Source organism: Branchiostoma floridae, chromosome 16 (genome assembly GCF_000003815.2).
Source record: "Branchiostoma floridae strain S238N-H82 chromosome 16, Bfl_VNyyK, whole genome shotgun sequence".
Taxonomy (NCBI): Eukaryota; Metazoa; Chordata; class Leptocardii; order Amphioxiformes; family Branchiostomatidae; genus Branchiostoma; species Branchiostoma floridae.
The window spans coordinates 3,700,187-3,727,855 of record NC_049994.1 but is presented as its reverse complement, the minus strand read 5'-3'; the positions used below and the strand labels follow the sequence as shown (position 1 = coordinate 3,727,855).

The following is a 27,669-nucleotide window of genomic DNA, read 5'->3' as shown; positions in this document are numbered from 1 at the left end:
TGACCTTTCCTTTTTATTTCACGAACTGAAAGTGGTCGCTGTTAACCATATACCCTGTCAATAATTCCTCATAGACTTTTACATCATACTCGGTCTTTTATGACATTTCTGAGTAGTCCCTATGACCCGCGTTGTGACAAGCTCTCAATATTTCTTCTTTCTTTCGCCCCACCATAATCTTACTTCTCTTTCTATTTTATGAACAGAAAGTATTTGCTGTCAACAATATAATCTGTCAATGATTCCTTAGGGCACACCAATTTAATTTGTTGGTTCTCGGATTCTTTCAGAAAAATATTGGGGCGGTCGGTCGAAAAAAATTGCAAAAAGTCTGTGGTGAACTTATTCAACACAAAAAAACAAGGTAAAGTAGTCAAATTTTCAGTTTTTCATGGCATGATTTATCCAATGAATCTCTTCTTTTGATTTTATATAATCCTACCACTGTTCTGATCATGTGGCTGCGAATAAGTGCTCTGATTGGTTTATCAACAATATGTGCCCCTGGAATGGGTGCTTTTAAAGGTCTGCAATAGCAAAACCTTTATTTTTCTTGGGACTAATTTTTTTTTTGCAAATCGGAAAAAAATGGGTTGGAAAATCCGAGAACCAACAAATTAAATTGGTGTGGCCTTATCAGACTTGAAGTTTCATCATAATCGGTCATTTATGACATTTGTGAGTACTCGCCATCACCGGAGCCTCGACAGGTTGTCAATACTTCTTCTCCCTTTCGCTCAACCTTGGTCTGACCTTGTGTTTGCCTTTGACGAACTGAAGGGGCTTGTTGTCAACCGTATACCATAAATGCATTTAAGTTCGCGGGGATTCAATTTCGCGGTAGCGGGGAATATGACTTTTCGCGGTGGTTTTAATTTCGCGGTAACATCATAGACTGCAGTCTAATACCATTAAAGAAAAATGTTCGCGGTGGTTTTAAGTTCGCGGTGAAGTGGTGACCGCGAAAACCGCGAACTTTGATCCACCGCGAACATTTCTGCATTTACAGTACTCTGACTAGAGTTCTTTACTCGACTTCAAGTTATATCAAACTCGGTCTTTTATGACATTTGTGTGTAGTGACGTGCGGGTCGCCGAGCTCTCAATATTTCTTCATCCTTTCGTCCCATCGTATTCTGAATTTTTCTTCCTCTTTAATTAACGCACCGAATGTGTTCGTTATCAAAAATATACGCTGTCAAGAATTCCTTATTATACTTCAAGTTATATTACACTTGGTATTCTATGACATCTGTAAGCAGTCTCTATGGTCCAAGCTGTGCCAACCTCTCAATATTCCTTCTTTCTTTCGCTCCTTCGTATTTTGACCTTTTCTTTCCCTGAAAGTGTTCGTTGTTAACATATACTCTGTCAAGAATTCTTTATTCGAATTCAAGTTGTATAATCCTTAGCTGTCGAGACCCGAGGGCTTATTGGGTCTTTTCTCCAGGGCTAGTTGTTGTTCTCCTCTAACTCAAAAGAACCCCTTTCCTTGAGTAACCAATAGGAGTTCAGACTTTTCAATCAGTTCAAAAATCCGTCCAATAGGAGATCAGGATTCTTACCATTGAAACCAGTCATCAGTCAGTTGTCTGTCTGTCAATGATTGGTCCATCAAGTGGCGAAAATGCATAAACCGACAGGGTTAGAATTCTAAACTTTATAATTCATCTAGCCGTTGGTCATCAAGCTTATTTTTTAAGGGCCCTTTTAGTAAAAAGTTGGCTACATTGTCGATTTTGCTGGGCTAAGGTTTTGTCCCAGGTGCTGTATATAGTACATATGTTATTACAGCTCTAATGCATTAGGTTCTCATACAATGGCAGTAAAGAAGACTATGCGAAATGTCAAATGGTGGTTCTGTCAATACAGATTGCCCATCAAAATTGACTAGGGGTGATATATTTCGTAACGTATTAGTTCATCGCTATAGCCTATATGTAAGTTTGATATGATTCAGAAGAGAAAAATGTCAGCATGTGTCTGGGGTTTCATTGGCCTTGTTTTACAACCTTACCACAGGGGGCAAACATTTGTAGGGGCAGAATTTTGGCGTAGCACCGGAAAGCCGCACTCTGTACTCACCAAGCCTAGAAATGAGACTGATTAAACAAGAAATCTTTTCAAAAAAGCTGTGCCTTGCCGCGTGGTAGGAATATCGTCAGGAAAAAGCGGGTCGGCACTTCAAGCCCGGCAAGGCAAAATGTTGTGCGTTGGCGTGCAGTAGGGATAATTTGCTTGTCTGCTAAATACGTATTATGGTAGCCAAAGCCTTGTATTGATCTGTTAATCTTGTTGTAAATATATGTAGGTGTCTTAAAATATGATGTTGCATTTTCTGACCATCGACAACTAATAAATATGAAATAATTAGACCTTATTTCTAGGATATACAGTAACAATTTTAATTTATTTCATTTCTGTGAAAGGATAGCTGAGTGAGTACTGTATGGTTAGCAGGAGTTCAGGTACTTTGGTCAGCTGAGAGGGTACAGCATGCACAGCAGGCGTCCAGGTATTGTGGCCAGATGAGTGGGTACTGCATGCACAGCAGGAGTCCAGGTATTGTGGCCAGCTGAGTTAGTACCGCATACACGGCAGGAGTCCAGGTACTGTGGTCAGCTGAGTGGGTACTGCATGCACAGCAGGAGTCCAGGTACTGTGGTCAGCTTAGTGGGTACTGCATGCACAGCAGGAGTCCAGGTACTGTGGTCAGCTGAGTTAGTACCGCATACACGGCAGGAGTCCAGGTATTGTGGTCAGCTGAATGGGTACCGTATGCACAGCAGGAGTCCAGGTACTGTGGTCAGCTGAGTGGGTACTGCATGCATGGCTGGAGTCCAGGTACTGTGGTCAGCTGAGTGGGTATTGCATGCATGGCTGGAGTCCAGGTACTGTGGTCAGCTGAGTGGGTACTGCATGCGTGGCTGGAGTCCAGGTACTGTGGTCAGCTGAGTGGGTATTGCATGCATGGCTGGAGTCCAGGTACTGTGGTCAGCTGAGTGGGTACTGCATGCGTGGCTGGAGTCCAGGTACTGTGGTCAGCTGAGTGGGTACTGCATGCACAGCTAGAGTCCAGGTACTGCGGTCAGCTGAGTGGGTACTGCATGCACAGCAGGAGTCCAGGTACTGCAGTCAGCTGAGTGGGTACTGCATGCACAGCAGGAGTCCAGGTACTGTGGTGAGCTGAGTGGGTACTGCATGCACAGCTAAAGTCCAGGTACTGCGGTCAGCTGAGTGGGTACTGCATGCACAGCAGGAGTCCAGGTACTGTGGTGAGCTGAGTGGGTACTGCATGCACAATTTGAGGTACTGTGGTAAGTTGAGAGGGTACTATATGAATGACTGCAGTTCAGGTATATGTAGTACTACTATGGTAAGATTGAACAATTAGTTAAATTTCTTGTGTCAACATTAAAACCAACGGAATGAGCGTATGCATTTTTGATTGATAGAATACTAGGTGTTTCTAAACATATGACTGAAGGGTAGCACCCTAAATTTCATTACATTCTTCACAATTTGTGGTAGAGGGGATCTGCTACCCTCCTCCACCGACAGCTTTAATTTTTTTGTCATTGTGACCAAAATGAAGGCATTACAACAAACAGTCCCGAGAAGACACTTAAAGATTGGCAAACGTTAGTTGGTAAGCAAGAAACTAAGACACGCATGTAAATAGAAAGACTGGGGAGGGGGGCGGTTTTGTTTCACTTCGTCTTTTCGGTTTTATGAAATTTATGAAATTATGTTTACAGCCGGACAAACCACAGTGTCATTTATTACACTTCTCAATAATGTGTTAACCTATAGTGTCAGGGAAGTACCATCAAGGTAACAAAAATTTCCGACAATGCACAAAGCAAAGTCATCTACGGAAGATGATGACTGGCCACAACAAAAACACCGAATAAAAACGATAATTTGTGGAACCACTACGATAGAACTAGGAGTTTGACATAATGAGTAGGTAGAATTTTATCTTACATATTCTAAGACGTTAAATTTTCCTTCTGAAATCCCGATAACTTGAAAGAAAGGATATATAATGAAGACTAGAAAATTTAGTACGTACCACAGGCCTGAGGTCTCTAACTGGAGTTTCTCACCGATAGCAGGCACGCGTTCTGAAAATGCGTCGCATACAGAAAATGCATTGCAAACAAACAATTATTGCTTGCGACAGGACTTGGGTTAGTATTTAAAATGTAAATAGTGACCCGCAAATATTATTTATTACGACTTTTCGTGTAACGCTTTGAGCTCGCATTCTACTGAACTCAAGTTAGCGTTTTGCTGCGGTCATACGTTCTTGAGACGTTTTAATGACGTCATTGCCTACTTATATATTCACATACAATGCATTGGTCTGATTAGGCATTTATTTCATCTTTATGAATAGCTAATGCAAATTGTTATGTAAGATAATTCACTTGATAATATTTTACTACAATGGATCTGAAATATCACCATACAACGCTTCATTCATTCGATGTAACCAGATGTTAAGAGGCTTTCAGTACCGACCACAACTGTTATCAAATACGTAAAACGGAGGTATAAATCTTGACGGGGATGTACTGTTGGTCGCCTAAGCCGTAAGTTTGTCCACGAGAAAGAGAACTGGGAAGGGACTTCGGAAGGGCCTTTGGAAGGGCTGGGTTAACATTGTTTGAACCATTGATGCATCCAACCATCCAACCAAGAAAATAGTGGCCACAAGGCCATGCCGCTGCCGCGGCAAGGCAAAAAAAAAAACATATATGTCAACATCTGCGTGGGGGTTCATTGGAATTGTTTTACAAGTTGACGTATACTGCTCTTATCTGACGGAGCAAAAATTTGTCGGGGTAGAATTTGGCGCGACACCGAAAAGCCACACTCTTAACTCACCAAGCCTCCTAGAAATGCGATCAAAGGAGACTCTGGTAACGGCCAGCATCTGTGTATGGTTTTATTCGACCCATCTTACAACTTGAGTTACAACAACTGCCCTTACCACACGGAGCAAAAATTCAGCGGGGGGGAAATTTGGCGCGGCACCGGAAAGCCGCACTCTTAACTCACCAAGCCCAGTGCCTAGAAATGAGATTGATAAAAATCAAAAGAGACTTTGATAAATGTCAGCATCTGTCTGGGGTTTCATTGGTGCGGCTTTACAACTTGACTTATGCTGCCCTTACTGTCGTCAGCGCCTGTTAAGTAAACGAAGCATCTTACGTACGCCCACTTAATGTCAACCATTTGACAATGAGTAGAGTAGACACTCGCCTCTAAGGCTCGTCGCCAAGCAAATAACCACCGACAGAATCCCGTCGAAATCGTCAATATTTACAACTCCCTTACGACAAAAGAATTCAGGTGGGGATGCTCTCACATGAATTAAACAAGATTCGGGCTGCGGTCGTATCATCTACTCCCTTTTTCTGTCATCGCCAAACGTCTTTTTTTTTCAAATTCCGCCCAGTCATGACGTCATGAAATACCGTCGCCATGGGAACGGGTAGCATGAGGAAAATCAATCGGAAGCCGAGGGAAGATCTAGAGGTAGTTGCCTGCTCTACGAGGAGGTCGCTCTGGGATGCACTGGTGAAGACCTGCCGCCGATTCACCGCTAGCTAGCATCTAGACGCAACAAATAAAGGTATGGCAATTTTTCTTATTTATTTGGTGTATATCTTGCCTTAGGTGATGGCTAAATATATCTCAATGCTGTTGAAATTCAATTTTTGTTTCGGGGAAGAATGCTAACGTATCGCGCGCATGTTGCGTACTGTATCTACCTGTAGCTGTATGCAACATGTAGAAGCAACTTGTCTTCGTAAAAGTGATAGGATAACAACGCCAGCGGGATGCGATTTACCGAATTGGAACGTAATGTTATACAATAACGTCGCCTTACAATCGATATACACTATGCACTACACAGAATCTGATCTTTAAGTTCACGTAAAGGCTAAGTAAATCATACAAAATTACAACATTTACGAATGCACCCATGAAGATTCCGTTTCTTGTAGTGTAATTAGATACGCAACAAAATCGAAAGCTTTCCTTAAATCAACTACGAATATAACGCTAGTTCACCTTTATCCGTGGGGTAACCTTTATCCGTTGTTTTAAAACCAAGGGGTGTTAAGGGATATCAAATGGATGGACAGTGGTTTGAAAGTACAATATTTTAAAATACAGCTTGTTTACCAATTTAAAACCACCGTCCGTCGCATTGACATCCCTAAATACCCATTTTTTTAAACAACGGATAAAGGTTCCCCCGGGGATAAAGGTGAACTAGCGTTACAGCGGTAAACAGACTTGGCAATCATATCATGTGAAATATGTACCGGTTGTTATATCATATGTCATTCCGCAAGTCGTATATATATATATATTCGTGTATGCACATAGAACTAGCCCCTTTTCGGTGGTACGTTTGCAAAGCCTTCGCCGTAAAAAAGCCCCGTTATCTATGCTCCTCTTAGGAAATCCGGGTACGCGAAAGATACATTGCACGCTCGCTCTAAAGTGATGGCTCTTTTCTTGTAGCTCAAGGATCTTTCGCTTTACCGTAACGTTATCGCTCCAATGACATTCAGTGCATGCAAAAATCAGCGCCCATCACTCCATTACCCTAGATTTGTGTAAGGATCTGGGTGGGAATGTTTGCACACCCATTTGGTCTTCGCGATACGACTATCGTATGCCCTAGAAACGTATTGACTTATCCTTGATACTTTATATGAAATCTAGGCCACTAAGTCGTTTAGCTGTAAGTTCTTGATGACTCAATATGTCGAGTGGTGCCACTACTGGGTACAATTCTAAGCCATGGCTGATACAGTGACAACAAGATTTGGATGTCGTTCTATAATTTTATATTACCGAAAATTGAAGGGCGTCAACAATATCTCAATACCTACCTACATACATAAATTCAAAGAAATCAATGCAGATGATCATGAGTTACAGTTGCGAGCACAAAATCCAGACAAAAACTACAGTACCTCCGGGAAAAGGTGAACCAACGTTACTTAGGTAAAAAGTACCATAGCAATAATTTATTGAATTATGCCGTTTGAAAGAATTTGCATTACCTGATAATATATACATAATATCAACATATATATTCCATAACATTGTCATCATTTCGGAGTGTCGTTTAGTTTTCAAAGCTTTTAGCTCAATTTAGATTATTACATCGCATGTACAAAGTAATGCTTTCAATAAATTGTGTGCTTGTAAATTTTCATTAATTAATTGATGATTCATATCAACAACATTGCATTAACCTTCATCTAGCATGCTGCCGCCTTTAACGAATCATGTGTTTGTATTAATGAAGATAATTGTTAATTAATAAATCATAAACAATACACATATTGCGTTAACCTCGCGACATTTACAAAGGCCATAAAGTGATCACGTGGCTAGATTGAATCGCACGCCTTAATTTAGTTAATCCTTTCGGCAAACATCATGCTAATATTTGTATAGGAGGTTATCACAACAATCATTTCAGTGGAAGTCTATTTGTGCTATCAAGCTTGAACCGCCATGGTGATATCTACAGAGAGGTTCTTTGAGTGAAATAAAAACATGTTTTGTGGGGTCACACGCATGTGTAGGGTAATGTAAATGCAAAAGTGTTCGCGGTGAATTTGTATATGTTAGCGGTTTCCAATGCACCGTGAACTTAAAACCACCGCGAACAGTGTATAGTGCTACCGCGAACCTTAAACCACCGCGAAAGTCCTTCTTCCCGCTACCGCGAAATTAAATTCCCGCGAACTTAAATGCAATTATTTGATCTAGGAGCCAGTGATTCACTTCTCAGGGCACGCCGTGTGCGGGTCCCGCACACGGCCATGTACAGGAATATACGGAGATTTTCGGGACCGGACACATCGTGGCCAGAAATTGTTGTATGCGATTTGGAGATGTCAAATTTCACGGGTGTGTCAGTGCCCGGAAATTTCTGGATATTCTTGTTTTTGTCTAGTGTTGTTCGAATTTGTGATATTGTGCCCTTGGGAAAGGCACTTTACACTTTTAGGAAATCCCGGTCTGGGAATGAAATTTACATTTTGGCAACCTCATGCCTCCATAAAATAGATTTAATGCAAATGAATTACACATTTACATGATTTATGCATGGTGCTGTTTACGTTCAAGTAACTAACATAAGTCACAATAAATTTCCGATCATTCATCAACCAAGCATTTTTCAATTTTTGTATTAATTATACAAATCAATTCCTCATTTGCATGTTCAGTATCTGTATATGTTCCACCTGTCATGGATTACATGTATTACACTAATTGGAGTCCAGTTATGGAAAACAATGGAATTACACAATTTCCTTATTAATTTATGGTGGTCATAAAGTATCGGTACTATGAACAATCATGGTTGAAAGAGATTCAATGGTATTGCCGCGCTGATTATAGTCCACATAAACATAAAACACTTAGTCATGTAGTACCTTCTCCCAATGCTACAAACGTGACATATGCGTCTTATCAACCGTAGCTAAGAAGGTCGGGAATAAGATAGCACTATGGGTTTAAATCATCGCTCCGTATCGCCATATTCTGTCAGAGATTTGTAGATTATCTTCACCCTAATCCCAGTGGGTCTAGTTGACAAAGCGATTATCCGCAAGCGTAGACATTTCATGCCACTGTATGAATAAAAGTGCAATGATACAGTGTTATGCAATTTATTTGGGGAATGCTCGTTAACAATTGAAAGGGATGTCTCTGAAGCTCAACCTTTGATTAGTTGGTACGGTTCCATCCTGGGTAGGGTATCTTGGTTGGGGTTGTACCTGTCTTGCGGAAGGGGATGTAGAATAGAGGATCTAGCATTCGAGGAGCTGCCTTGATCACGTTAAAAGGGAAGGGCTAACAAACCATTCAAACCAGTTTCACTGACATAAGACATTGGATGGATGTCTATAACGTCTGACTGTTTCCAGAATCAAATTCAGTTGCCTGAGTAACTGATTTAAGGCGTCTAACCTTTATGTCTAACCTTAATCAACAAGCCATCCCCAGTGAAAATATACCCTGCTACTGAAAAAGCAAGAAAATTTGCTGTCCCGTATGCCACTAGGTACGACAAGGTTTAGATGATGAATGAATGAACGAAATTTGAGACTGACTTATTTGGTTTAGGATGATATCCACATTGTTAAATATCACCATTACATATAAGGAAAAATACGATAGCCAACATGTAGCAATTAAGCTAAACTTTGGTACTTTTTAAATTACATTCAGCTATTTTCTTAAAAATTCCCTTCTAATGCTTTTCATTGTAGTTTTGCTTTTCATTTTGATGAAAACGGCTCCCGTAACATATTTGCTTTGCAAAAGCGATATATTGGACGTGACTGCCTTTCTCTAAATGGCACACTGTACCGATGCTAATTGAGTTAGATATTTGTCAGCCTTGTATGTGTATAAGTGTGATTCCTCTTGGTTTGAACAAGGCCGTAAGTTAGGCTTAATCAGTACAATGCCTAAGTTCTAAAAATACTAGCAAATTAATTGCGCAATCAATTTCAACTACAAGGCATTGCGAATACGAGACCAAGTGACACAAGGTGTACTAACACATTTTGGAATAATCTGACGTAGATTTAACCGAAAAATCATGTTGTTGTAATTATTGTTATTGTTATTGGGTTAGCCGACTATTCTCTCTCTCCGCAACCAGGGGCTGAATTACGAAGAGCTTGCATGTTGGCGTGGCTAAATCGCAAGGGCTTGTAGTGTCAACCTTAAAACAACACTAATTTACCTCAATAGGACAGGAATTTTCTCAGTTGTGACACTTTAACTGTAAGAATATGAACCACTCACACCAGGGAAGGACCCATACTCTTACCGTAACTGTTGTGGGTTCTTCTACGTGCTGTAGTTGTTGCTCTCTTCAAACACTGGACCTCCATGTAATGTCCTTTCCGAGGGACGCTATTACATCACTAAAATCGACCCTACCTAATTCCATACATATCATTTAATATCAGTGAAACCCGTGTTGTACCGGGTGGCCACCTCTGAGAGCCCTTGTCTCGAATTTCCAATATATCTCTGTCAAGGTCATCATTCTTTTTTTTTTCGTTTTCTGTGTGGCTATTTGATAATTCATCGACAAGGTAGATGCAAAAGGATATGCGAAACTTTTGAATAAGGACACAACCTGAAGATGTACAAAGAATATCAGTAAGTAAGACCGTTTGAAATTTGAATGTGAAAACGTCTTCTAGAATAATGAAGACATTAGTCTTACTACGACAAATATATCGGCAAAAGAAATAATGCATTTAGTATGGATGTTCCCAGATGTCGTTGGCTTCATGCTGTAGCAAAGCAGAAAGTATTGAACATTTAGGACTCCTTGTTATATTTTCATATTTTGAATTTCGCAAAACAAACAATTCAATATCAGAAATTAATTCTAATAACACAGAAGAAGAGTGGTGGGTGTCACTGGAAACGTTCGAAAGTAAATTTCCGTTTTAATCCAGTTGTAGAGATTGAATTGTATTTGGATGTCTAACCTTCATAAACGTATTAAAGGTATTGTTTATTAGTGGCACATAGGGCTGTAATGTTTCTTTTGCTGTTTCGGTAGCAGAGTATATTTTTACAGGGAGGGGTTGCTATTATTTTCTCCTAAACGCACTCGATGCACCTCCTAAAATACGGGCCATCATTTCACGTCCCTACCGAAATACAGATGCAGCCCCAACCAGATGCCCTTCCCAGGGTTTCCCAGTTACCAACTAATTTGAACCAGAAGCTCAACTGTGAGGCTGCTACCAGTTGAGCTACAGGGACACCCAAAAGTAAAAATGGTCACGCAATTGATCTATCTCCTATGTAATAACGTTACAACCTTATCTTCAAGCGTCCTGTAGGGCATTTTGAGGTTTGGATAAGAGGCGGTATGAACCTTTAATCTTCTTGGATCAAAGCTAAAATGTCCGAAGGAAACACGTTAATACCGGTGCACTTATGCAACAAAGATCCACATCGATATCTTGCTAGGATAATTAGAAAGAGGAAGAATTAGGCCAAGGACGGTAACTAGTAACTAGACAGTGATGCCGCTATGATCTCTCTGCGATCTATATTTCCTTGCCTTAAATCAGACGGCGATCACGCTACGACGTCAATACGACGTGACTGTGACCTGTAATTTGACAGAGCGCCCGACTAATCTCAAAAATTTTTGAAAAATCGTTTTGGCTTTAATGTGGTTGGTTGTATTTTTAGTCATACTTCATAATTATGTATGATATTTCTATTATGATAACAGGATTATAGAATGCTATTTAAGTCATCTATTTCTTTGCAGGAAAATACAAAATACAGAGAGTAAAAGTTAAATGATATGAAAAACCGTACAAGCCCTCCTTAAAACATAAAAGATATTGGTCACAATTCTACAAAAAAGAAATTATACAATAATAAGTATGATAATGTATTGTATGAATAAGTATTATACAATGATAAGTAACAATCAAAGCAGCTTAAGTTTTCTACTAAAAAACATGAATGAAACTACCAAATGGTGTAAGAACAGTACAAAAACAAATCGCAGACGGATTTAAAAAAAAACAAACAACGAAATGCGGCAACCAAAGTAACATAGATAAAAAAAATATATAACAGTATAATAACAGACCAAATACAGTACAGTAACAAATCGTAGATGGATAGCAAGTAGTCAAAAACAAGAAAATGAAGCAAATAAAGCAATATGACCGCTTAGACGTCAAAATGAAGGCAATTTTTACATTAATTTTTTTGCTCGCTCGCATCAGTTTTTTTGGGTTCCCATAGAATATCATCCATATAATCAAATCAACATGGCCTCATCCATGCCAACGTTGCATACGTAAAAGCCCAACGGGGCTAATATAATAAGATGGGTGTTAAACATACGCTGACTCATGAAGCCTGATCTAGCCCAAGGGAGCAGAAAACCCTGATATACTGAGCAACCCTGCTTAAAAGATGTGATCGCGAAACACAGAATCATTCGTCATTATGACATGAATATCTGATCATTTTCTCTGAACACAATAAAATCAGGACATACAGACTGTAATAAGTAAAATCTGAAATAAATGTAAAATCTTTATCCAGTGGTAGAGATCGAATCGTCTTTAGATATTTTTAACCTTAACCTTAGCGATCGCAAAACTTAGAACAATTCGTCATCAATATATGAGTATCTGATTATTTTCTGTTAAGACAATGAAATAAGAACATACAGACTGCAATACGTGAAATCTGAAATAAGTCTAAACATCTTTATCCAGTCGTAGAGATCGAAATGTCTTTAAGTGTTTTTAACCTTAACCTTAGGGATCGTGAAACATAGAATTATTCGTCATCAAGATATGAATATCTGATAATTTTCTTACAACAAAATATTGAATACAGACTACAATAAGTAAAATCTGAACTAAATCTAAAATTTTTATCCAGTTGTAGAGATGAATTGCCTTTAGATATTTTTAAACTTAGCCATCGCGAAGCATAGAATCATTCGTCATTGCGATATGAATATCTGATCATTTTCTCTCATCACAATGAAATGAGGACATACATGCTGCAATAAGTAAAATCTGAACTGAATATAAAATCTTACTCCAGCTGTACAGTGATCGAATTAACCTTGGATATTGTTAACCTTCAGAAAAGTATGAATGCATTATATGTTATATGGTGTAATTTCGATTCGTGTCTGCACTAGCGATAAAAAAAATGAGAAAATGTTATATCATATTTAGTTTATTTTCTTACGACTTTGCAAGTATACAACCATTGTGGGTTCATTTGGCTTAACGGAGGGGTGTTTGGCCCAGAGGTCTTGGGTTCAAATCCGTTGACATGCCATCGATCTTGTGCTCTTGAAAAAAGGCGCTTTACACGACTTACCTCACTACCCTCAGGTGAAAATGAGTACCTAGCTTTGGTTAGGGTCGTCCCTCGGATAGGACTTTAAATAGAGGTTCCGTGTTTGAGGGGAGCCACAACTCAAGCACAACAGATATCCTAGAGCTTCGCATATCCTTTTGCATGTAACTTGCAGATGAATCATCAAATAGCTTCACAGAAAGCGAAAACAAATGACTGCCTTGACAGCGACATATTGGACATTCGAGATGAGGGGTCTCAAATGTGGCTACCCGGTACAACACGGGTTTCACTGATATCAAATAGTGCATGGGGTAAGGTAGGATCTATTCTAGTGATGTAACAGCTACCATATATAAAGCACTGTATGCTTTTCTCGTAAAGGACTTTGAATGGAGGTCCGTGGTTTGAGGAAAGCCACACCTCATGCTCGTAAAAGAACGTTCTAAACTCTAGCACTTACGAAGAGAGGAGGGATCCTTCCCGGTGTGAGTTGTTCATATTCTTACATTTAAATGGCCGCAACTGGGGCAATTACAATCGTATCGAGGTCACTGTGAACAGGTTGCTATCACAGACCCTTGTGATTTAGCCCCGCCCATTGTAAGCTCCTCAAAATTCAGCGCCTGGCTGAGAAGAGAGAATAGTGGGCCCACCCGATAACAATAAAAACAAGACTGGCAATAAAAATGTATTATTGCCATAACGACGATTGAGGGTATAACAATACAGCTCAAATCAGAAATAGACTGGAACTTCCCTGTCGCACTATCCCTGGCACAATATACTAGCCCACCTGTAACATAAACCTACAGCCAGCAGAAATGTACTATCCCCGGTACAGCACAATGGTCTGCCAGTGACCTAAACCTACAGCTGAGCACTACAGATGTATTTCCTGTCTGCCTGTGGCGTATGGCTTGAACAAGCTCTAGGAAAGAAAATGTATCCTTCATAACATAACATAACAACCAAGACAACGTGATCCATTGTGCAGAGTTCCCTGTCTAGTTTCAAAGGACAGTTCCTCCAGGGAGCAAATGTGACCTACATTCCACCATCGCGTACCCAGCATACTGCATTCCTGTGGAAATGCCTGTGCAATTCCTAGAATTTTTGCAGACTGAATGCAATATATACCACTTGACGACTCCCCTGAGGCGTCGTCAATAACAACACAATAGTTTTTGAATCTACGTTAGATTATTCCAAAGAGTGTAGACATATCTCTTGCCACTTCGTCTCGCGTTTGCATTGCCTCGTAGTTAAAATTGCAATTGACGGATGTTCTTAGAACTGAGGCATTGGAGTAATTAAACCTAACTTACGGCCTTGTTCACACAAAGAGGAATCGCACTTATACACATAGATGGCTGACAAATATCTAACTCAATTAACATCATCTTACCTATCCCGAAATACGATTTTCAAAAAGTTCAACATAAACTAGTACGCTCTGGACAATAGATTTCTCTTTGACCGACAAAGTGTAACACAAACTTGTTTTAATGGCAGCAATGACTATGGAAAGGGAAGAAAAATCTATACTAAACTCTTTGCTTGATTGTAATGACCGCATTCTATCAATAAAGCGGTTATTGACCCATATGGAATACTACTGTATTTACTGAATGTGATTGGCCTCTTGAATGAGCAGAAGTTTGGAATATCCCTGTAGCTCAACTGGTAACAGTCTCATTTTTTGAGATCGTGTTTTTAAATCAGTTGGTAACTGGGGAACTCTGGTTCAATCCTGGGTAAGGAATTTCGGTTGGGGCTGCACCTTGCTTTTGGAAGGGACGTAAAATGTAGTTTCCAAGCAGACGTTTCAACTGGATAAGAAAAGAGAGAAGAATTTGGACAACTAAGAGACAAAGAAGTTGCCCTGGGTTTTCAGTCACTCTTCTACAGTCTATCCAACTAGCCGACAAGTTCACCCCTAGGCCAATTAGCTCCTACTAGACTTGTATAACTTGGACAAATTCTCTTACTCTTCGGCCAGGCGAGAGTCTGGTAGAGACTATATGTAAAATGGAGGTCCCGGGTTTGAAGAGGTGCTTCGATCTTGTTGAAGAGAAAGAGCTAGCAACCCCTCCGTGTAAAAATATACCCTACTACTGAAACAGCAAATTTAAATTTGTGAACGTACACGCCAAGACACATCGACATTTTTTTGCATATTTCGTCTGAATACTGGTTGGGAAAAAAAATCATAATCCACTGAAGGAACCCGAAAAACACGATTACAAAATGTCTGCATCTTTCAGTTATAGGCGTGATTCTGTTACTTTTATCTATAGGGACTGTTACAGAACTTGTACTGAGTGGCCCTGTAAAACTATACCCTGCTACGAAACAGCAATTTAAATTTGTGAACGTACACGCCAAGACACATTGATTTTTGTTTACTTATATTGCTTCTGATCATGAATACTGGTCTTGAAATATGATCACAATCCACAAAGGCACCCGAAAAATATGATTACAAAATGTATGCATCTTTCAGTTACAGGCGTGATTCTGTTACTTTTATCTATAGGGATCGCGGATGAGCGGCGCCTGTTTGTAATCAAATTAGTAGTGTGGATTCTGGCATGAGACGTTAGTGTTACGTTTTATCTCACTCATGGGAAGAGTGACGGATTAGAGGATTGGCACCATGCATACACATTTCCCATAAGGCAACAGCAAGTAAATTTTAAGGATAACATACTCTTCATATGGCCTTCACACTGAAACCGAATTAGCAGGAATCAAGCAGAACCAGCCGGAATGAAGTGTGGGCGAAATTCGTGCCACATTCGGGCCCATTCTGGTGGGAATTCCAAAATGGACCTTACCCAGAACTATTCGGGTGCGAATTCCAAATGGACCTTACCCATAGCACAGATAGCTGGAATGCGGTGAGAATTTCTGGAACACACTACGAATTGCCGGGAATAGAATTTTCATTCTGACGGCATTTTGGTTCATTCTTACTCTCCTGTGAAGGGGGCTTTAGACCACAAAATTAGTGAGATAGGGCGAAGAAAACAAGATGGCTACATTTTCAAAATAGACATCATCAATGCTGTATCATAAACAAGAATTGGACGGACAAAACAACTTGAGTATTGTATCTGAAACGGCATTCACTCCTGTATTCAATACATGTACTGGTGTAATGAAGGTGATACTAGTGTGGTAGACTGGTATCACTGACAAAGTTGGTAACTACAGTCATGGCTTTCATATTGGTGCCACTTTTACAACTATTCAACTAGTTTCGCTTCTACAATAGTCCTGGTCACTACCTCGCAAGTGTCACTTCTACAAGTGCAATCATTAGGCTACAGCACAACATATTTGCTCATTTTGGTAATATTTTGCCAAGTCAACTATCTCCAAAGAAGGCACAACTCTTGTTTGAAATCAGGTGACAATTTATGAACGTCATACATAAAATTTACTTGCTGTGGCCTAATTACAGCAAGGATTGGGAAGTGTCGTCTTGATACAATCATGATATAATTAGGTGGGTATCTGAATCTCAGTAGTTGTTTTTTTTTATATGTACTTTTTGCTAGTATCTTTTACTAAAGCTAGTGGCACAACCCGTCGTATGTGCTTTTTCCCCGTACATTTGGGGGGGGGGGGGGGGTCTGCCAAGTTGTTTTGAAAGCGTGGGGAAGGACGGCAAGAGCAGGGATGGAGTATACGCCAACGCACGTCACTCGCACGGTTGCTTAAGCAATATGTATGTGGTTTGCATGCCTTGAGCGGTTGCGTGCATCGTTCGTTGCGCAAGTGGTAAAACCCCTATCACATTTGGTGAAAATCGGATTGGACGACGGGCAACCACCCCAGCCTCGCTTATAGTAATAACTTTATTGCACAACAATTTTACAAGGTACAAAGTATGGCAGGGCGGGTTTTTAGGTAAAAAATACGAGCAACCATCTGTGGATCTGAAATATGGCCGGTCTTCCATCGATACGCCCGAAGATCGTGGATAATGTGACAGGGTTATAAGTGAGTTTTACGCGCTTATATTACAACGTACGATCTCTCTGCGATTACCACGTTGCCGTATCCAGGCCGTACTTGCACGTGCTGCCAACGCACGGTTTCCTACCACACGCGAGCGAATCAATTTTTAACCGTTTCCAAAAGCAATCTTTTCGACCACGATGTAAATGATACAAAGCAGCTGTATAATTTATGAGCACAAATTTGTCCAAAACTAAATAAAAAAATGGAAAACGGATATTAATTTTGTAGAATACCCAAGTAATTTCCAAAGTCAGAATGATGTAAAAGAACAAAAATTGTTCGATATACCATACTCTGCATATACGTTTTGTCCAATTGTTAAATCTTTCTGACCACTTAGATTTCATAATGAAGACAACTTTTTGAGGGGCCAAACTGTTTTATCTGCATGCTCGCATCGGTTTTTAGGTTCCAAGAGGATGTCATCCATATGATCAAATCAACATGGCCTAATGAAGTAGTGATGTAGTAATCTCACTAGACCGTGCCAAGTTTCGGTAGGAAATTGCGCCAACCTTGTGACTTTGAGCCAGTTGAGCTCCCGTGGTCGTGGATATGATTCAGGCACGTTAAAAGAAATGGGTGAGGGCTTATAGGATCGGCACCTAGCAGCCACTTTAAGTAGAAATATACCCTAATACTGAAACAGCAAAGAAACTTAACTCGAAAGTTCATATGTATATTGGTAGAAGTTACGATGACTAAAGTTAAAATGTAATTTTTCAATGCAAAATTTGAAGTATATCAACAATAACATATCACAGAGATTTACTACCATCTCTAAACAGAGACGGAGGGCGCCATAGGCTTTCAGCAACTTATGACCCACTGCTCGCGGAGTCACGTGACGTCACGAAATCAGCGGATTGTTTATTCCTTGACAAAGACTGGAGCAGATCAGTACAAAATTTGGATGAGTCCAATTTTCTGTTGGAAATAACAGTGTAGCTTTACTCATAATCGCTTCTACCAAAACGTGTGAACTTTCTTCCTGTACCAGTAGCAAGATATATTCTTAAAGGGAGGGTTTGCTGATTGCTGGTTGCTTTATACATCATGAAACTTGCAGCCCTATTTGCCACTAGGTACTACAATGGTCTGAACGAACGAATCTTTAAGAACTGTACTGATGACAGAGATAACGATGCACGTGTTAGTCCGAGGATAGTGAGGACCACTGACCAATTTCCTTCCAACTTCCCTTTCAATTTCCGCTTTTCAATTGGCTGAAGGAGCTTTTAAGCTTCATGTTTTAAAGTTGGTAATGGACTGTGTATTCTCTTCTTTCAACGGTTCTTGTAACAGTTATCTCTGTTTTTGTAGAGGTAATATCTTTAGACAATACACGTTATTAAGGTTATTATTTTCGTTATTTGATAGAGTAAGTACTTTCTCTACGCAGAAAGGGGTTGAATTGAGTTAAACTTTTTTGTCGATGAGTGAGGTGGATTTTTTTTAACATGTTCAAGGCGTGGCTCTCCTCCAATAGAGGCCTTCAAATTTTCACGCAGCCAGTATAACTGCCCTTCGGCGTAACATACCAGCTTCAGCAGCTGGTTATATTACACTGAACGACCCGTCACACCTAACTTTCGCAAATCTATCTGTAAGCATTCTTTAAAACTATCCAGAAAAAATGTATACTGTGCTCGGAAATGTGTCACATGTTTACATGCATATACATACATTGTCACCTGATGTTCTACAAGTATTAAAGAATACAGTCAACTGTGTATGCTTAGATATGAATGCGTATGTCATAAAAAAATCTACTGAGTGAGTTATCTCCTCATATTGATTTAAAATTATTAATGACATATTTAACAGCCTCGAGCGCACATGGAGAGCATTGTAAAATGTAATTGGAGATGAGAGCAATTAATCATTATACGTGATTCAATTTGCAATTGCGTACGTTACATCTACATAAAACAAGTGAAATGTATAATTAATTGTGAAACATTAGGTACGTATATGTGCATATGATATTTCAAAGAAATATGGTGACTTTGGGTAAGGCCACAGCAAGTAAATTGTATGGATGGCATCCTCCAAACTCTGAATTATTCTTTTATTTTAAATGAAATTATCTTGAGTGCTCTGTCAAATCTCTACGACGTATGTCGCAGCAAACCCGCCGACATATAGCTTAACGCGTACGATTGTGTTAATTTGCACACGTTTAAGATTCATACATGTAAAGACACAGGGATCTTTGTCTTCGCTCCTTAGCCTCAGAGGGCATATCCATCATTCCCTTTAAGGAGGAAGATTTCCTGAATGACAGAAACATCCCAGCACTTCACGTGGCATCTCACCAGATTTGATAGAAAAATAATTGCCCCCGACGCAAAACGTAATCCCGAACATATATTCACCGGATTTGTTAATGGATGTGGGCGGGGAAAGGTGCTGGTTGCGCGGCTTGTCCAGGGGGCAAACGACGTATGAGTTGTCGGACGGATTTTAGGCCAAAGCAAGTAAATGTTATGGATGGCATCCTCTTCTGAATGCGAAAATAGTGAGATAGGGCGAAAAAAAACAAGACGGGTAAGATAAGATGAAGATGGCTACATTTTTTAAATAGACACCATAAACGTTGTAACAAGAATTAAAGGGACAAAATGTGGCATCACAGCCAACAAGTCATTCGTTCCTGCATACGAGACGTGCACTGACACAGTAAAAGTAATACTAGTGTTGTAGCCCGGTGTCAAAAACAAGGTTGGTAACTAGGTACAGTCATAGCTTCCATATTGGTGTTACTTTTACAACTAGCCAACAAGTTTAACTTCTACAACTACAGTCATGACTACCTTTCTAGTGTCACTTTTACAAGTACTACAACACAAGGCTACAACGCAACATATTTTCTCATTTTGTAATCTCTCTTCATGTTGACAATCAGTTCTTTTTTACTTGAATAGGAAGCGGGCTCAATAAAACTTGTAACTGAAACTGTTATGTGACTCCATTGCTCACCCAAAAAAGGTCGGCAGGTATAGTGTAGGGTAGGTCGGGATACAGAAAACACAATATTTTTTCCAGGCCTTCCGTCTCGGTAGGTTTAAATTTGCTATGATGTCGCGTCATGTTTAAAGCCTAGCTTAGTAGCAGTGGGGCACTGGAGGAAAGAGATAGCCAACTTGGACTTATTATTGTGCGCATCTCATATATAGGTCGACAGAGAGTGCAAAAATCATAACTAAAACATTTGGCAACGTGCCATATATGCCACTAGTTTTCTAGTCGTAAGGCCACAGCAAGTAAATTTTATGGATGACGATCAGCGGGCGCATTAATTTTCGCCTGATTTCAGAAAAAAAAACAAGAATTTTTGTCTTCTTCAGGGATGGTCAACATGACGATAAAGTACCAAAATGAGAAAATATATTGTGTTGTAGCCTAATAATTGTACTTTTAGAGGTGACACTTGCGAGGTACCCAGGACTATAGATGCAGAAATGAAACTTATCGGATAGCTGTAAATGTGACACCAATATGGAAGCCATGAGTGTGGTTACCAACTTTGTTGGTGATGCCAGTCTACCACACTGGTGTCACTTTTACCACACCAGTACATGTCTTAGATACAGGAATGAATAGCTTAAGTTGGCTCTGATACCATGTTTTGTCCCTTTAATTCTTTTTACAACAGTCATCACAGCTTTATGGTGCCTATTTTGAAAATGTAGCCATCTTGTTATTTTTTTCACCCATGTTTTTTTCGCCCTATCGCACTATTTTTGCAGTCTGCAGAGGATGTCATCCATAAAATTTACTTGCTGTGGCCTAAGTTTAACGTTTTAAGTTTGTTACCTTCATAAAAAATGGAGGTATAGCAGTGAGTTGTTATCCAGACGAGGATGGATTTTGGAGGCGGAACCCATCCCTCTCCTTCCACCTCCGTTTACCTCCCCAACTGACGTCAGGTACCCATTTTTACGCTTGACCACGGGTGGAGAGAAATGTAATGTGAAGTGAAGTTGATGTTGTTGCTCTTGACAACTAAAAGGTGATGATACCTAGTGCATTGGAAGTTTATGATGTTTCTCATCACTCATAAAGGCCTATGTCATGTTTTCAAACAGGGAGCCTTCGAGAACAAGAAGCAAGAAATAAAAAACACCAAACTACACAAGAATTAAAAAAAGAAAGGTCGTGGGTATTATTTGTGTATAATTTACAGCCCGACCGGGACCCTGTTTGGAAATGTGATGTAGGTCCCAGCTTGGGAAAAGGATTACCTTTAAATCATAGATTACGCTGATTTTCCATCTGGTGACATCTTTGATATTATATGATTGATGATGCATAGAGGTAAATGTGTCATAATTTTACAACAACACCTACCTTTTTTAATCTAACACCTAAGATTTATGTTGAATACTGGTATAAGAATTGGTTGAGAAATGTATGACAATTAATGTTGAGTGCTACAATTCTTTATCTGATATCATAATCATCATATATAGAAAAGATAACTTTAAGTCAATATAGAAAATAACTGTTTCATATTTCATACTTAGAATTGCACTGTCACGTATTCCGACATCCTTGACACAATTCACGGCATCAAAGCCAACAAAAAAAATCGAAATTTTCTTTGAAGATTTTTTCTCTTTCATCACTTGCCAAAACCCACGCCATCGCATCGACCACCTACTTATTACTGGTTGACCCATTTCGAGAGTTGGAGTTAATTTTGCAACTTACACACCGCAAGTAAAAGACCACTTTTAACGAATCAATAGTTTTCTATCCTGGTAGCCTTGCGTGCACTTCCCATGTCATTTAGGATACATAAGTGTACTTATTGTACCTAAGTGTGTCTCCTTAAAATGTCGTGCCTTTTAATTTGTGAAGTAAATTACAGATATTATCAACCTTTTATGATCAATAAAACATGAAGTATTGCATATTGCATAAGAAAGCAATTAGACCTAGATTTTAGGTGCATTGAATTAGTGAAATCTTGCAAGTCAGGCTTCATAGTCGGAACATCGTACATAATATAAAGTCATGACTGAAAAAGACAATTTAACGCACAAACCGTAAAAGTTTTCGTATCTATCTATGAAATTCGTAGCGCACCCTGTCAAATTATATGATGCAGAGCGCTTAGCTAACGCTCTTTTGTGTTGCCCTAAATATCTAGACCACAGACAAACACACACACTTAAGCACACACTCAGGTAAACACAAAAACACAGACACATCCACAACAATACCGTAATTTTTTGAAGATAGAAAAGTTGCACATTTTACAAGTATACGAGGGGCGTTCAACAAGTAATAACTCTGACCCACTTCCAGTTGTCTGATCTAGATGAAATTTTGCATGTGTATTGATTCATATCTCTATGGGTTATGTTGCAAAAAAGAGCTCTGAACTAATTGTGGTTTCTGATTTACTGGTGTCTGAACTGAGTTAGGTGTGAAATGGACCAGGTGTGAAATGGAGCCAGTTGAGTGTCGCGCAGTGATCCGGTTTTTTGTATTTGAAAGGACGCACACCAAAGGAGACTTTTGATGAAATGAAAGAAACTTATGGTGATGATTCCCCATCATATGACCTTGTAAAACGCTGGCATCCTGAATTCAAACATGGCCGGAAGTCTGTGGAAACAGCTCCCAGACCTGGTTGTTCCTCTTTTGCCATTGATGAGGCATCTGTTGGAGGACCAACCTGGGGTGTCCTACAAAAATGGTGTCCAGAGCTGCATCAAACGATGAGAGAAATGCATAACTCTGGGTGGTTTCTATGAAGAGAAAGACTAATAACTGTGCCAAGTTTCATTAATCCCCTGCTATGGGAAATGAGTCAGAGTTATTACTTATTGAACGCCCCTCGTAAGTGCTTTAATCAACATACACATGCTTGCAGAAGGGTGCATAAGATACTACAAATGTCCAAAGAGACCACGGTAGTACATTTTGCAATCTCTCCACGATGTGAGGCAAAGGAATTCCTTTGAAGTTAGTAATTGCAGAGTTGACTGACTGACTGCAGAGTTGAACGTCCCCAACTTTACATTTATTTCCGTTCTACTGCCAGAGTGGTGAAAGAAATTCGGGTTCAGAATTTTAGAACGAATGTTGTTGAAGTTAGGCCACGACAAGGAGATTTTATGGATAGCATTATCTGCGAGAAAGAAACGATGGTAAAAAAATGTTAAAGACAAGCATAAACGTTGTAACATGTATTAAAGCCAAAGAACAAACATCGTATGATACCCAGAAGGTATTTCATGTCTGTATTCTAGACACGCACGAATAGACACTTGTGTGCTAGCCTAGCGTTATTGTGCTGTCAAACTTTCTAAGACTACCCCACTAGTGTCAAATCTAAAAGACTACATTCAAGGCATAGTTTACAGTTTCTTTATTTTCTATTCGACTATGCGCGCCCTGTGGTTTAATCTTGTTTCAATTAGGCGAAAATCAATGCACGTGCTGATGTCATCCATATAATTTAATTTCTGTGACCTCGCGTGTACGGACTAGGTTGAGAGTGGTATTACAGGAAAATGGTCACAGAGTACTGGTCGATAGGGTTATGTGTAAGAAGAACAAGGCCCAAGGACAGGTACATTTTGAAAGGAACACACACACACGGACACACACGCGCATACACACACACACACACACACACACACACACACACACACAAACACACACACACACACACAAACACATACATACACGCACACACACACACACAAATTTAAAGAAATGCATACACACATTTACACACACATTTACACATTCATACACAGTCACACAGACACACAGACACTGTGAGAGAACTGAGCCTGCAGTACCTAATCTATTCGCGAAAAGCGCTAGTGAATGGGCGTGCGGGGACTAGTAAAAGTCTAGAAATAGAAAGTCATGTTAAGTTCCTTCCCAATGGTGCAACATTGTACATGTGGCTTGTCAGGGGATTCGAACGCCGACCCTTGGATTTGTTCTGGAGCCAAACACCCCAACAGTTAAGCCAACATAAATGGAGTTTTATGTTATTCATAGTCAAAGCGCCATGATACTGTGCTCTCTCTTAAACCGCAGTTCCGGTATATTTTCTAGTTTGTTATTGTATCCACTGTAACAAAGGTCACAGTTCCGTATAGAGTATGACCTCCATAGATATACACACCGAACCATTACGTTTCAATAAACCCACACACTGAACCATGACGTTGCCAATACATGTGTACTTGTTGCATTTAACTTTGCAGCACGCATGGACTCCTTTATATCTACCCTCGTGTCTCTTGTGTAATGGATTGAGACCACTCGCAACATATCCTCTGTATCAATGAATACGTAAGTAGCTTACTTCCAGTTATATATCGTGTACAACGGGACTACTCTAACTTAAGTGAGTCCCCCAGCCCCTCCTTCCCTAGACCTGACGACGTTTCTATGGGCATTGAAGAGTTTGGTAGGAAGACAGACGTAAGATTTGTTTTGAACGACGTACTTTTTATCTTCTACGTGGGTTGCAGAATACCAAGGTTGGTGTGATTTTTGTAAAAATAACTTACATTTTTGGTCACATAAATGTTGTACATATATGTATACACTACGTTAGTAACAGCTAGATTTCCTATATAAGCGTTTTATAATACACTCCGTTGTTAACGCTTTCCTAAAGTTTGTCTAAGCGTTAGCCTTCTTTTCTATTGACGTCTCATGCTTAACTTTTGTTCTACAAATTCCACAATGTGTTTGGTTCTAGTGGTGTGGCATATTTTTAGGTTGCTTGATTCAGAACCTAGAGGTCCAGAGTTCGAATCAAACGACACTTAAGAAGGCTTTCCACTCTTCACTTAATTGTAAACGAGTACCTATTTCGGTTAGGTACGTCCCTCGAATAGGACGTTAGATTTAGGTCCTTGTGTTTGAAGCTAGCTGTTTGCATGTTACAAGTGGCATACCGCTAATATTACCAATACTGTATATAATACGCAGATATTAGTATAACGTACGAAATAGCACCCATATACAGTCAATAACAACAAAATCGTTTATTACATTGTAGCTGAAGTAGCAATGGCTTGGGTAACTTTGTTCTTACATCTTTGCCTTTGTATCTTTAATACACATGGAAGATGTGTGTACAATTTTTGCTACAATCTTTCCTTGAAATCGTAGTACGTGTGGCAATGTTCCAATCTAGGCGTTTATTTTGTATACATGTTTACTGTTACTGAAACGAACCGGTGTATGTGCATCCACATATGCCTGGCGGGCAGAAAACACAACTACTCTGTTGTCTAATAAACAATGCAACTTTCACTCGAAAATATCTTTGTGGATTTCCAAACATTTATTATGGAGTAAGTCATGTAAAGTAGCATACCGCGAGTATCATTTGTGTGACGTTATTGGAATGTTGTATTAGTGGGACTTGTACGTACTTGTGGTAGACTCTACCAGGCTTCGTGGATAGGTGGTCTAATTGTAGAAATTGGACAAATAGAATCTATAGTACGCTAGGGGAGTTAGCCGGCCAGAAGAGTACGTTTCCTCACCATCGTGGTGAGGATAATGATTCTACCGATCCACGGAGCCTGGTAGAGGCTATACTTGTGGCACGGTGGCATTGTGGTTAGGATTGTTGGCTCAAAACTAGAAGGTCCTGAGTTTGAATGTTGTGCCCTTGGGAAAGAAAGCTGTAGGCACTACCTTCCCTCGACTCAGGTGAACATGAGTATACCTTAGCTTTGGTTAGGGCCGTCCCTCGGATAGGACGTTTAATTGAGGCCCAGTGTTTGAGGAGAGCCACACCTCGAGTACGTAAAAGATACCACCAAAACTATCTCCAACAAGATTTCTCCTGTGTCACTGACAAAAGACACTGCATGGCTGTTCGTAACGTCTGACCGTTTCCAAAATCATATCCAGTTGCTTGAGTAACTGTTTTTTGACGTATCTTATTACCTGGGTATCTAACCTTCATCGACAGATCCCACCATGCTTATCAAAATACTACTAAGGACTCTTTCTCGGTATAAGTGGATCAAATAAATCGGTCCGGATAAGCAGCGTGTACTCTTCAGTACAAACCTGGTGCGTTACGCCATGGAATTTGAATATCTTTTAACCCTATTCAGACCGGGGGGGGGGGGGGGGGCTTTTGAGGCCTGCCCCAACTTCAATGTCCTATAACGCCAGAACGCCTTACGCTAAAGCCCCCAAATTTGGTGAGTTTTCCTAAAATATTGTTGACAACAATTTTACGAAGTTTGACAAATTTTCCATTTTTTCGTGTTGCCATGGCAACCGTTTGCTGACAGGCAGTTTTGCCAAAAATCACTATTTTTGGTTTTAACAATGTACTTTTTAACATTTATTTGCTATATTACTGCTATTTTATTACATAAATAAAATCTTATATTATTTAGCATATCTTTCATAATTATATATGCATAAATTATGCTAATTTGATGACGTCATCAGCCCAAAATCCAAGATGGCGGACCGTATGGCCAGATCAAGAATAACAAGCTAATTATCCCTTAAAATTTGCAACTACCTGGTATTTTTTCATCAAAAACCATCTAAATGAATGAATTTAGTCTATTTCCATTGCCCTTTGTGATTATTTATTGCAAAAAAAGTACTTTTAAAAGTTGAAGGTAGTGGATATAATATGGCGGAGCCTAACTCGTATCTTAGATGTGCATGACGTCATTTTATGACGTCATGATGACGTAATCGATGTTGCTATTGGCAATACAAGTCGTACTAAACATTATTATTCTGTTATCTGCACTTGTTGTTACATTTTTGTAGTATAACTTGAAGTTTTCTTTTTCATGGGTCCGGCCAATATAATGAAATTGATGACGTCATAATTACGTCATTTTACGTCAACGTAACGTCAAACGTCATATACTTATCAGATATTATGTTGATATCATGTCCTGAAAATTTAGTGGCCCTACGGCACGTCGTTCAAGAGTTAGAGGACTTAGAAGTGGAGGGCCTCAAAAGCCCCCCCCCCGGTCCAGGGATGACCAAAAAAGCCCGGTCTGAATAGGGTTAATTCAGGAATGTAGTAGTCTTGATTGAAAAATATGAAGGCACATATACATGTAGTCAATACCATAAAGATATTTGCATGTGTCATAAACACTCATACCACGCCTTCATAACGTACAAAAATAAGCAGAAGACAAAAGAAGACATATATCATGATACATTCATAACAAAGGCAATACCGGATGGAGTAAGTGATAACAAATAATGTTATACAACGTATAGAGTGAACTCCACGTAACCGCGTAGGTATTTGTTACCTTTTGTTCTAGCATTTTTGAATCATTTGGGACAATCTGTGATAAATTACTATTCTAAAAAAAATCTCCTTTTCTTTTACCTTCCAACACGTTACAAATATTCTTAACGTCAAATGCGTTATCAATATTTGTTTATAAAATGTTGCAAGATGGCGTCAACAATTGTTTTGATATTTTCTAAAATGATATATAACATTCTTCAGTAAATGAGTCATTGAAATAGGGAAAATACGATTAAAATCCCTGCAAAATACACACACGGAATTATGCCTGGGTGCCATGCACAGATGGCTTACTATGAACGAGCTTACACTATTCAGTTGTAAAATGTAAAATGCACATTACGTTTCGTGAGGTTTACAAGAAATTTGTGTATGGAAAGTTTTGT

General features: G+C 39.5%; 1 protein-coding gene across 3 annotated transcripts in view; it reads left to right on the top strand.

The window, feature by feature from the left end:
• Positions 1–5,394: 5,394 nt before the first annotated feature.
• The window catches only part of LOC118403670 (proton-associated sugar transporter A-like), a 31,274-nt gene continuing 8,999 nt past the window's right edge, over positions 5,395–27,669 (top strand). The window contains exon 1 of one of the 3 annotated variants that reach the window (XM_035802451.1): positions 5,395–5,644. The gene's annotated coding sequence lies outside the window, so the exon portion shown is untranslated. Of the gene's footprint in view, positions 5,645–24,219; positions 24,301–27,669 lie in introns of those variants that run through there. The other 2 variants (XM_035802450.1, XM_035802448.1) reach the window with 2 other exon arrangements.